Source organism: Vulpes lagopus, chromosome 13 (genome assembly GCF_018345385.1).
Source record: "Vulpes lagopus strain Blue_001 chromosome 13, ASM1834538v1, whole genome shotgun sequence".
Lineage (NCBI taxonomy): Eukaryota > Metazoa > Chordata > Mammalia > Carnivora > Canidae > Vulpes > Vulpes lagopus.
The window spans coordinates 31,593,915-31,607,797 of NC_054836.1; the positions used below are offsets into that span (position 1 = coordinate 31,593,915).

General features: G+C 34.8%; 1 long non-coding RNA gene across 7 annotated transcripts in view; it reads left to right on the forward strand.

Annotated features, from left to right (window-relative positions):
- Positions 1 to 13,883, forward strand: part of LOC121474833 — a 130,642-nt gene that overhangs the window by 561 nt on the left and 116,198 nt on the right. The window lies entirely within an intron of this gene.

Sequence of the window (13,883 nt, forward strand, 5' to 3'; positions counted from 1 at the left end):
ATTCAAGTTGACATTTATAGCTTCTATAGAATTGGAAAGTTGCCATAAAAATGGCAGATAGCCATTTATCCACGAGTAATTTGAAGCAAATCAATCAACTGTGAAGCAGAAGTACAATAAAATCAGCAAGTAATAGGATTTTAAGCAAGAGGCAAATTCTAAGATGGGCTGGTGCATTTTTAGAATAATAACAGAGCGGTCTTGAGAGACACATGGTTCTTTAAAAAATAATAAGAAATAGAGATGTTGAGATATATGTCCAATACCCACTGGACAGAAAAAGGATTGGGAAATTTTCCCTGCTTTGGTAATATTTCTTGGTAGACTTTATTAGGATAGCGAGCAGTATGGAAAAGAAAATCCTATGGGTTGATAATGGCAAATGCTGAGTTAGTGTGTGTGTGTGTGCATCTGCATGTCTGTGTGTATATGCCTATGTAATAAGAAGGAGCTTCTGATAATATAAGGAAGAAAAATGATTAATGGAGAAAGTGGACAATAGTTTCAAAGGCTACAAGGTGAGAAAAAACCTGATGGGAATTTACTTTATTTAGGAATTATGATGTCACTGGTGACCCGAGCAAGGGTAGATTCTACAAAATGCTAAGGGCAAACCCTGGTTACAGGAAGGTGAAGAGTAGACAGAGACTTCCTTTTCCAACAATATTGGCAGAGTAAATATCCTGAAAAACGATCCTGCTGCAAAGCTCCTAAATGTTTGAGTTGGAGGGAGTATGAGAAACTAGCAGTCATCAGAGGCCAAAAGTTGTGGGAAAAACCAACTCAAAGAGTTGTAAGCAATGAAATCATCTGTTAGTGCCAGTAACTTAGAGCTTTGGTTTTGACCTTGACAAACTCAGGTCTGCACTGGTGGGAGAGTTGGATTCCAGTTGTAAGACCTATAAAGAACTGAATCTCCAGTAAAAGTGTGATTTAGAAAAAAAGAAAAAGCAAACAAAATAAAATATGCCTCGAATAAAGAAATAAACAAAATGTCCTTTGAGAATTCATAAGCCAGAGCTAATCCTCATACAGGTCAGGGTTCCACATCTCGCTGCCTGCACAGTCTGAAAGACTCAGCAGTCCCAGGCTTGAAGCTTCCCCAAGTGCCCGTCAGGAGCAAATAATTTTCTCTAGATGAATCAACCTTCAAATCAAGCCTTGAAGAATTTCCTCATACAAAGCCCTTACATCATCTCAGAATTTAAATGTGCAAAACAAAAAAGGAAACAATGAAGGAGTAAATGTCATCAAAAACAAACATCAAATATAGCAACAGTTCAGATATTTCAGATATTCCAACTGTACATTCAGAAGATCAGTGTGCTTAAAGTAAACATATAGATATAGATATATACAAATATATATAAATAAGGAAGAAGTGATTATAAAGATAACTGGGCAGTTGAAATAAAAATAGAAAATAACTTGTACATATATAAATGAAAATACAATAGTTAAGATAAGAATTCAGTAGGTGGGCTTTAGCCTCAGACATGACAGAGGAGAGAATAAGTAAGCTGGAATATGGATCTGAAGCACCTGGCCCCAAGAGAGGGCAGAGAAGCAACATAAAAACAGTTGAAGGATAAAATGTTAAGATGTTAATGTTAAGATAAGTCAAATCAGAATTCTAAAAAGAAAAAGTAAAGAAACAGAAAAGATAATTTGAAACAAAATCATCTCAGTCTTAACAAACTATAGAATGTAAATGAAAAGATATTTTTTAAAAATCCAGAGAAAGGGATGCCTGAGTGGCTCAGTGGTTGGACATCTGCCTTTGGCTCAGGTTGTGAGCCCAGGGTACTGGGACTGAGTTCCACATCAGGCTCCCCACAGGGAGCCTGTTTCTCCATCTGCCTATCTCTCTGCCTCTCTCTGTATGTCTCTCATGAATAAATAAAGTCTTTTTAAAAAATAAAAAATCCAGAGAGAAAAACACATTACCCCAAAAAAACAACTGGAATGATAACTGAATTCTAATCAATGGAGACCAGAAACTGTGATACCATGTCAAAAATTAAAAAAATATATATAGCTATGTACCTAGAATTGTACATTATAACATCATTTCAAGAAAACAAAATTAAGAGATTCTGAAATACATACTACATATTTCAAGAGTAAGAAAAAATTTTAGAAAAACTGAGTTCAAGAGAATATTAACAAATAAAGTGATAAATGTGAGTGAAATTAAACAAATATTAATGTTGTAAAACAATAACAAAGTGTAAATTTAGAGCATAATAGTTTTCTGTTGCTGTGTAACAAAGTACCACAAATTTACTGGCTTAAAACAACAAACAAGTCTCATCCCTGAGTTTCTAAGGACCATGAGGGTGGGCATAGTTTGGTTGGGTTATCTGACCTGGGGTCTCACAGGGTTCAATCAAGGCACAAATAGGCTATGTTCTCATATGGAGGAGCCACTAAGAAAAGATCCACTTCAAGTTCCTTCACATTATTAGCAGAATTATTTTTCCTGACGCTCTACAACTAAGGACTGAGACCTTTTACTGGTTGTTACCTGGAGGCCATCCCATTTCATAGGCCCTCTCACAATGTGGCAACTAAGTTCTTCAAGTTATTAAAGAAAATCCCTTCAGTCTGTGTAACACAATAACTGATATGTTATCCATAACCTTTGCCATATAATGTAATCTAATCAAGGGAGTGACATCCCACTACTCTTGCAATATTCTATTGGTTAGAAGCAAGTCAAGCTCTACCTACACTCAAGGGGAGAGAATTATGAAAGGGCATGACACAGGTCTGGGTGTTTTCATCAGGAGAGTTTGGGGAAAAAATAACCAAGACAGAACTAAAATAGCAAGTAAGACAGAAAGAGCATGATCAGAGTTAAAACATGCTAATGTCCTTGTATGAAGTACAGAAAGGCACAGATTAATTTTAAACTGTGTCAAACATAAATAGAAACCATAAGAGAGTGGAAATACATCTAAAATATACATTTTCCAGTGAAAGAGTAAATAAAAGTTAATATACCTATATTAATAGCAGATAAAATAGATCTTAGGATAAAAACTCTCAGAGGGTCATTACCTAATGATAAAGAAATCCCATGCACCAGATTTCACAATTCATAATGCTTACAATAAAAATTAGCAGAGAGGGATTGATAAATTATAGTGGGTGATTTTGAGGCATATTACTTAGCAATTGATAGATCAAATAGCATCCCCCTCCTGTAAAAAATCAGTAAGTTGTAAAAGACTCTGGGAATACAAACAGGCTTGAACTAATTGTATTATGTAGAATAAAATACAAAACAATTAGAGACAATACATTATTTTCAAGCACTCATGACACTTGCCTATGGAAAGAAACTATGAAATAGCTTTAAAACTAATTTTAACAAATATGAAACATTTACTATAAATAACATTCTATAACTATAATAAAATTAAGCTTGAAGCCATTGATAAAAAGATTATAAAAATATTTTAGAAACACTTCCAAATAACAAAAAAAAATCAGATAAATATTAGAAGATTTTATAATCATGAAAAATTCTATCAAAACATGTAGGATACAGATAAAATACTTTATAGAGAGAAATTTATAGCCTTGTGTAATAAGGCTTTTATATTAGAAAATTAAGCAGCCATCTCAATTTAGAAGAATATTGACAAAATAAACCCAGAAAGTAGGAAGTGATAAAGATAGAACCAGAAATTAAGTAGAAAATAAAGATATAATAAGGAGAGCAACAAAAACAAATCTGATATTGTAAAAACATATACAGATATCTCAGACAAAATTGATCAAGAAAAAAGGGGGATACAAACAATATTAGCAAAGCTTCAGAAGAAATAAAAGCTAGAATGATCATAAAATGTTGTAGACAATACTAAATTTGATTACTTATATGAAATTGGTCCATTTCTAGAAAATTATCTCTTACATAAATGGATTTATGAACGAACTAGAAGACCTGTGGAATTTTATAAGCATTGAAAAAAATTAAAATTGTTGTCTTTTCACAAAAAAAAGCCCATGTCCACAATGTGGCAACAAATTCTACTAGTTAGGCAAGGAGCAAATAATTCCAGTATCAAATAAACTCTTCCAGAAAATAAAAAAATGACACACCTTTTTACTTGTTTTATGAGATTATTATGATCTTGATTCCAAAACCCAATAAGGAAAGTTTCAAAAGAAAAATTATAGGTTCAGTCTCTATTATAAATATAGATACAAAAATCCTTTAAAATATTGGGAAACTAAATCCAGCAATATATTAAAACACAAATACGGGCAGCCCGGGTGGCTCAGCGGTTTAGCGCCGCCTTCAGCCCAGGGTGTGATCCTGGAGACCTGGGATCGAGTCCCATGTTGGGCTCCCTGCATGGAGCCTGCTTCTCTCTCTGCCTGTGTCTGTTCCTCTCTCTCATTGTGTCTCTCATGAATAAACAAATAAAATCTTTAGAAAATAAATAAAACACAAATACAACTTACTAAGTTGGCTTTATCAAAAAAATAGTCTAGTTAACATTTTTACATTATTAATATAAATGAACAATGAAACAGTAAAAACTCATAAAATCAACTTACTTATTTGCAAATAAGATAGACACAATATTCATTCATATTAGAAATTCTCAGCAAACTTGAAGTTTAAAGAAACTCAAGACAAAGAGTATCTACAAACTTTTCATAGGAAACATACTCATTGGTAAAATGGTAAAATCATTCTCTTTCAAGAGAGGAATAAAAGAAAGATGCCCACTTTTACCATTCTCAACATTGAAATAAGGAGCCAAAAATCACATGAAAATAAGAAAATGAAATAAAATATGTAAGAATAGAAAAGAATAGAAAAAATGTTATTTGCACAAGACATGATTACCTTCTCAAAAGAAAGCTACAAATCATCGAAATTAATAAGAGCTTACTTAGTTCAGTGACTACTTAAAATCAATACACAAAAGTTAAACAGAAAACACAATTTGTAGAATCAAACATAGGTAATTAGAAATTAACAAAAGATGGTCAATCCTTTTACGGAGAAATCTATATTTTTTAAAATGTATTTTGAAATACCTAAGTTGAGAAATATACATATTCATAAATAAAAAGACTGAGTATTTTAAATATGTTAGTTATCCCAAAATTAATATAGTGTCCATGAAATTTCTTTCAAATTCTAAACTGGATTTTCCTTGAAATTTAAAAGACTGATTTGAAATTTAAGTAGAAGGGTTAGAGTCATACAAATGAAGTGTAGAGACTTACCCTAATGTATATCATGTCTTCTTTGGTGCAGAAATAGACAAATAGACCAGTAGAAGTGAAGAGCAGCCCCTGTATTAAACCAAAGCTTGTAAGAAAACTTGATACAGAACAGATTCAACATTGAGATGTGTCAGAAAAGATGAACTACTCAATAGGTAGTGCCCTGAAAATTGGTATCTATGTCTTCTAAAAGTGGATTCCTACTTCATATCATATTCAAAAGTCAGTTCTAAGTGGATTTAAAAATTGCCAAAGTCCAAACTTAAAAATTGTCACATAGCAAAACAGAAATATATCTTCCTGACTGTGGAGCAGGAAAGGATTTCTTTAACAATAACAACAAAAGCTACAGAAAACGATTGGTCAGTTGGACTCCATTAACATCAAGAACGCTATGGTGTTCATCAAAAGACACCCTAAAAATTGAGGAAAAAATATGCCACAACTGGAAAGATACTTTGTAATCTACATCACTGAAAACAATTTAGCATCCAAAGCTTATAGATAATCCTTACTAAACAATTTTTAAGTAGAAAAATGGGACTATTAACACACAGCCAATTCAAATGTGAAAAGTATGCAACCTCATTACAGATCAGGAAAACAAAAAACCAGAACAAGTAAAGCCAATTCTGCCCATAAAAAGCTTGAACAATGCCACTCAATCCTAATAACAGATAAAAAACTGATAAGAATGGAAAATCAACAGTCTTTCTTGGATCAGTAAAAGAGAACGAGGGAGACTATTGCACCCAAGATGGAAGAAGTAGGAAAATAAAAGGTGTAGCTACTTATGATAGTAGAGATTCACTAGTGGAAACCACCATGGGAACCAGGGACAGGGTAGTAAAGCCTGAGCTATAACTGATGAGTTGCTAGAGGTTTAGGGTAGACAACTCTGAGTTAAAAACTCCAAGAAACCCAGTCATGGGGAGGGCCAAAATACTATAACACTTACTTCTCAATGCTCGACCTGGTTCCTACAATAAATATCAGAGAAAAATCGTGCTCTGGCAGCAGGGAGGAGAAAAGGAACCATTTAAAAATAAACCAGTTCATCTGTGTGCTTCTTAACAAAGCCTAACCTCAGGAGCAATTAGTTAACCAAAGCCTAACCTGCTGAGATTGTATCAGAACCCAAGGGACCTGGGGCTGGGGGGGCGGGGATGGTAAATTCCAAGTCCAGTCTTCTGTAGTCATCCTGTATCACTTAAGTGTGGGAGAAAAAAACAGACACATTGTGAATTTTACCGTCCAGAGACATAAGACACGAAAACTCTGAGACCTAATCATAATAAGAAAAAAAACAACCCCACTTAAAATGGGCCAAAGGTGGTTTTTTTTAAAGATTTTATTTATTTATTCATAAGAGATACAGAGAAAGAGGCAGAGACACAGGCAGAGGGAGAAGCAGGCTCCCTGCAGGAAGCCTAATGGAAGACTGAATCCCAGGACCCCGGGATCACGACCTGAGCCAAAGGGAGTCGCTCAATCACTGAGCCAGCCAGGTGCCCTGGCCAAAGGTTTTAATAGACTTCTCACCAAAGAAGATATACAGAGATCAAATAAGCATATAAAAAGATGCTTCACGTCATATGCCATCAGGGAAATGCAGAGGAAAACAATGAGATACCACCACCACACACCTCTGAGGATGGCCAAAGTCTGGAACACTGAAAACCCGAATGCTGGCAAGAATATGGAGAAATTCTCATTCATTGCTCATTGTAATGCAAAATAGTACAGCCACTTTGGAAGGTATTTTGGCAGTTTCCTACAAAATTAAACATATTTCTACTGTATGTCCCAGCAATCACACTCCTTGGTATTTATCCAAATAAGCTGAAAGCTTATTTCCAAACAAAAACCTGCAGGCAGGTGTTTATAGCAGCTTTATTCATAATTGCCCAAACTTGAAAGCAACCAAAGTGTCCTTCAGTGGGTAAATGGACAAACTGAGGTACATCCAGACAGTAGAATACTAACACTAAAAAGAAATGATCTATTGAGCCATAAAAAAATGGAGGAACCTTAACTGCATATTACTAAATGAAAAACGCCAATCTGAAAAGGTGTAGGATCCCAACTATATGACATTCTGGAAAAGGCAAAACTACGGAGACAGTAAAAAGATTGGCGCCTGCCAGGGGCTGGAAAAAGAAGGGACAAATAGGTAGAGAACAGTGGGGTTTTCAGGACAGTGAAAACACTTTGCATGTGTTTCATAATGATGGATACATGTCATTATGCATTTGCCAGGACCCACAGCATATACAAGACCAAGAGCGAAACAAAATATAAACTATAGACTTTGAGTGACTATGGTGTGTCAATGTAGGTTCACTACTTACAACAAATGTACCACTCTGAGGGACAGTGTTAATAATGGAGGAGGGTATCCAAGTGTGGAGATATGGAGTATATGGAAAATCTCTATACCTCCTCTCAGTTCGTTATGAACCTAAAACTGCTGTCAAAAAGTAAAGTCTAGGGGCACCTGGGTGTTTCAGTCGGTTAAGTACCCACCTTTGGCTCAGTCATGAACCTCAGGTCCTGGATCCAGCCCGGAGTTGGGAACCTGCTTTTCCCTCTACCCCTCTCTGTCCCATGCATGCTCTCTCTCTCTAAAATAAGTAAATAGAATATTTTTTAAGTCTTCATAAAAACTTTTTTACAACAATGAACTATAATTTTATACCTAATAGATTTGCAATATTTTCCTGTTATACCATGTGATGTTAAGAATGTGAAACAATAGGGCCATTTAGGCACTGATGGTACTGATACTAACTGGAAAATAAATCTGAAAAATAATTTGACATTATGTAGTAAATATAAAGATGCTTATGCAGCTGGAGATATGAATTCCACATTTACCCTGGCCTAGAAAAACTCTCATGCATGGCCTAGGAAGACATGTACAAGAATGTTTGCAGCAGAACTCTTTGTATAGGATAAACCACAACAAATACTGAAAATCAAAATTTTTAAACTACAAAAACTATAATTTCATGTGGTTCAATGTAATAATAGCTACAACTGGAAATAACATCTCTTTACAGTAAATTCCCATGATATAAAACATTATGAACCACAGCTGCTCTGTTTATCAAAATAGATAAAGTGCACAAAACTAATGTGGAAAAATAAACAGCAAACAAGGCAACTCATAGAGAAATACTAACAGGAAGTATTGTAGATTTTATATAAAATCCAAACATATAAAATCAATCATACATTATGGAGATATATGTAAATCATAGAGAAACAAATGAAAAACAGCAAAAATTTATGATTCTAGTGGTATGGGATGGATTGAGAAGGGAAATGCAAGCTAATTTTAAAGGCATCAGTAATCTTGTATTTCCTAAGCTGAGCTGTGGATACATTTTAATTACCCTTCATATCTTATACATACATATCATTTTTTTTTAACATATCATTTTATACATATAAAATATTTTAAAATAAAAACTGATAAAGGAGAGGTGAGGAAGTGGAAGTTAAGAATGCATGTCACTCTTTTTTGGTGGGCACTTAGGTGTGGAGGGAGAAGGGGGAGAAATAGGATAGAGCAGGAACCATAATCAGAAAGGGGTTTGGTTCTTTACCTGAGAGAAACTTGACTATGTTAATATACTAAAAATGAGAGGCTACCGGAAGAGAGAAGGTGATTGATGAAGGTGCCTGAGGATATAGGCAGAAATGAGACCCAGCTGACGGCAGAGGGAACAGCTTTGGCCAGAGGTGGGTATGTCTCTTCCCACAGAAATGGAAGGGGACAGCTAATGATACATGAAGATGTTGGCCGAAGGACACCAAGAAGTCAAAGCAGTGCTGGTCTGATGGTCACTGTTTACTTATGAATTTGAATTTCAGCAATTTGTTGAAACTAATAAATGAAATAGCAAGTCAGGGCATTGAGAAAACTGGCTGGTAGAAGTTTAAAGTGATTTCTGTGAGGCCGAGAAAGAGAAAGCTTAGCTTTGAGTTTTCCTTAGCAGGTGCTGCAAGAGGCACACATGGGCTCAAGGGAAGAATTAAGAAGTCTTTGGGGTTTAGGCAGACACAAGTCAAGAAAAGAAGAAAGGCTGGAAGGATAGAAAGAAAGTGGAGAGTCAAGTGTCGGTGGTCTTGCTGTAGTCAAATTACTAGAGGGGTGAAAATAAGGGACCGAGAAATCTGAAGCTAAGGAAGGAATTGCCAAGAGTTTAAGAATCCAGAACAAGAAACAGGACAGAGCTGGCCAATTCAGGTGGGAGGGCTCCGCAGTACTCCTCGCTGGAATTGAAGAGTTGGGGGAACCATGCAGAGTTTGTCTACATTGACCTTGAAATTGGTTGGGAAAATGGAGGCAAGAAAGAAAGTGGCCAGAGTGCTAAGGTCCCTGATAAATGTGGAAGTGTGACAAGGGTACTGGTGAACAGCAGCAAGGAGGACTCTGGAAGGTGGTAACCAGATAGCAAGACTCCCAAAGTTAAGGGAGTTTTTTTTTTCTCTCTGAGGAATGTGAATAAATGGTTTGAATCTGAGGAATGAGAATGAATGAGTTGTGTTGTACAGCTAGAAGGCTCTAATAGTCACCTGTGTATGGGTGCACACACTGTAGGAGAATAAACTGACTTCCCTTGAGGATAAAGAAAATCCTTGGTCCCAGCTCTATATGTGGTAGCAAAAGCTCCCTGCCTTCACTCTTATTTTCTATTAAAAAAGTGTTTTCCTAGCTATCCTTCCAGTGCTGATTTACATCTGCACTCTGCACTTAACCTCACTTCTAGCACCTAATCCTGATTCGTTGTAATACTTAGTTATACATCTGTCTTAGCCACTAGACTGCACTTTGCTTAAAGGAAAAGCATGTAATATTTATTTTCACTATATTTATGTGCCCAATATAGGGTGCTTGATAAATGTTTACTGAATAAACAAATGGAAGAAATAGAGTAATATTAACAAAATGAAAGGATTGTGGAAGTGATGGAATGACACCTGTGTGTTTGTATTTATGGATGAGTGTGTGTGTGTGTGTGTGTGTTTCTTGCAAGAGTTGTTAAAGATAAAATAAAGATGCCCCAGAGAGCAATTATGAAGTCTAATCACCTCAGAGGGTTGGAGGTGAGAAATATGTTAGAGTGAAACTCAGAAATAGTCAGGAGAAAAATAATAAAGCATTAGAGAAGTAATAAAACCATTATAATAACTTTCGTGTAGCAATGAAGGGGGAAATGCTAAGAGAATCCCTATTGGTATATTCTGAAATTAATAATGATTCAAATACCTCCTATGAAGTTTTTCATTAAAAACACACTTCCATAATCTAAGTACTGTAGACTTTAAATTCAACAAAAGAAACCTTGTTTTACAGTGTTGGAAATTAGTTCTATGAAATCAAGTTGATCTTTAGAAGTCGGTTTTAAGAAACCTGAAAGGACCTTTAATGGTAAAGTAAATATGGAACAGATGTTGCCTCAAGGAGGTCCTGGATAAATTTGTATTTTGATACGAAGCTAATGAAAAAGTATGGTGTTAATGGTCTGATTTTTGCAAAATTTATACTTTTCTTTCTAATCCGCAAGGTGTAACTTCCTTTTAATTTCATGAATAGCTGAACACTTTTAATAATATTAAGTGTGCTTAGATTTTAGATTTAATAGGCCATATATTTTACAAATATTTTAGAAGTACAAATCTTCCTCTTTGTTCAAAGGAAGCATTTCTTATGAAACAATTTGTTCTAGTCCTTACAGTTAGGTCTGCCAGAAGATATGCCTAGAAAGATGATAAATAATAATCTAATAACATGTGATATGTAAGTTTGTAAACTGTAGGGTATCCCACGATGTCATGACAACATTGGTGTGCTATCTGCCCTGTAAAGATTTAAAGAAAAATAAGGGTATATTAATAGAATATACCCTATTCTCTAATACTTAGGAGATTTATTGAATTGTAGAAATAAACAAAACCTTATAGATACTTTATTTCAATATCCTAACTTTTTATATGAGAAAAAAAGGGAGACTAATGATTGATGGCAGAATTGGGACAAAGGTCAGATCTTCTGCATTTCAGGACTATATTTTCTCCCCTTCTCTTTTGCCTTGTACAATAGACCTCCTAATCTTTGGTTTCACTCATTGAGGTTTCAGTTACTCACAGTCGACTGCGCCCTAAAAACAGATGACTTCTAATGACACACCTCAGCTTAATGTTAAGTCACAATGCCTACACCATTCACCTCACTGTACCTCACCATATAGGCATTTTTATCATCCCACATCCTCACAAAAAGAAGGGTTAGTACAGGATAATCAGGTACTTAGGAGACCACACTCACATAACTTTTATTACAGTAAATTGTTATAATTGTTCTATCTTATCATGAACTATTGTTGTTACTCTCTCACCCTAACTAATTTACAGATCCAATTTTGTCATAAATATGGATGTATAAGAAAAAACAGTATATGTAGGATTCAACACTATCCATAGTTCAGGCATCAACTGGGGGTCTTGGAACATATCTCCAGCATATAGAGGGGGACTACTGTATTTAAAAACTGTTACTTAAATTTTATATCTAAAAACTCTACTTAAATTTGATATCTATACTACAATGCTTTGGCTTTTACACACAAGCAAAGTGATTTTTTTAAATTAAAGGTTAAACTTTATTATAGAGGTATGGACTTTAATAGAACTAACAAGTAAAGAATGAAGAAAAGAAAGTTTCAGGTGGAAAATTGTTTCATTAGAGAAATAGGATCCAGAACCAGAAATCCTATCACAGAAACATAAAATGAAAATAATTGATATCCATAAAGGTTCTCCAATAAAATATTTAATTGATCTGTGTTTTTTCCAAAAACAAAAACAAAATTTTCATAATAAAGGATTCAGATGTGCAGCTATATTCCACTACTATAAATTATTTAAAGTATTGAATGCTAACCCATTTGGCCCAAAATTATACGGGACCAGAATTGACTACTTGGGTTGGGAAAACTGGATATTTAAAAAGAACATGGCTAAAATATATCTATTCTGACTTCCCCTAATGGTCACATACAGCCAGAAACTTCTTTCTCCCTTCTTCCCCAGATTAAAGACCTTCTAGGGTTGAAAGCAGAATTTAGAATGTCAAAACCACAAAAATGTTACAGTTTGAGAGTATTTAATCTTGGTAAACTATTAAAAAGATCTGAGTAGGTATTTGGTTTTATTTGGGACTAACAGTAGACTCCAAGCCAGAAAAACTCATCAAGACACTTAACAACCACTTCAAATAAATTTTGGCTTAAAAAATTTAAAAGCCAGACTTAGAAAAATATGTCAGATGATAAAGCATTATATATATATATATGTATATATATATATATATAAGATTATAATATAATATATATATAATTACTTTCTACCACTGAAATTTTGGAAAACTGAAGAAAGTATCCAATTTCTTCTTTCCCCTAGAAAGAAGATAAAATTTTGTCACTTCTCAGATGGTACCCACACTTGTGGCAAACATAGTATAATGTATACCCTTGTCAAACAACTAGAGTGAACACATGAAACTAAGGCAAGCATTGCGTGTCAATTGTACTTCAACAAAAAATAAAATGAATAGGAATACCAGAGGATATACTATGGTAGAGCACACAAACATCGGAAACAACAATAAAGAAATGACTAGATAAATTAGGAATCAGCTAACATTAAAAAAATACACTTTAGTCAATTCAGCAAAAGAAAACTTCCAGTCTAATGTTTGCTCCTCGATCTCCTTCCTGGTGCAGGAATAATAATTAATCTGTTCTAAGCAAAGTTATATTGCTTTCCTCTCTACCTCCTACTTGACATAATTTGTAATAATCTGGCTTAAAGAAAATGATTTCCAAGCTCTTATCCAATAAGAATCACTAAGTCATTTATTATGTACTCAGTGCCTTAACTGTAGGGCAGAGTGTATTTTATAGCTAGAAAAGTATATAAAATACAGGCAGAAATCTTGATGTCAGAACTATTTTCTATAGGGTTTCATATCAATTGGCTCATCAAACTCCTGTAGGTGAAGTTATGGGCAAAACTTCAGAGAAAATTTCACTGGAATGTTGAGTTCTCTGAGATGATAGCTTACTTTTACTTTATTCAACTGTAAGGAGCCAGCCACAGAGTTGTGCTCAGTAAATAGGAGTGTGGGAGGAATGAAGCCTTCCTGATTATGAATCTGTGGTATCATCTTCAGATGACTGTTCCTATGTAGGACAGGCTCACAAACATCATTCGGTGTTCCTTTCTTTTATTTTCCTTACAGTAGTGGACCACATAATGAAGAAGGTTGGCAGATACTAAATTTGCTATTAGTAACTGGGTTATTGATCTTAACATGATTTTTTTTTTCCTGCAAGGAAAATTACAGGCTGGCTCCTTTTCTCCCCCCACCCTCTTGTTTTTAAGAATACAAGTTCTGCATTCCCTGTCTACTTTTCAACATAGTATGCTTTGTAGTTAATATCATAACCTTTGGCCACCCTGTCAATGGCCACTGTTATTTACTTCGCCCAGGAGGAAGTATATGCCTACCTCGATTTTTCCTGAGGGTTGTCAGTTTCTAATTTTTCTTCCCCTGA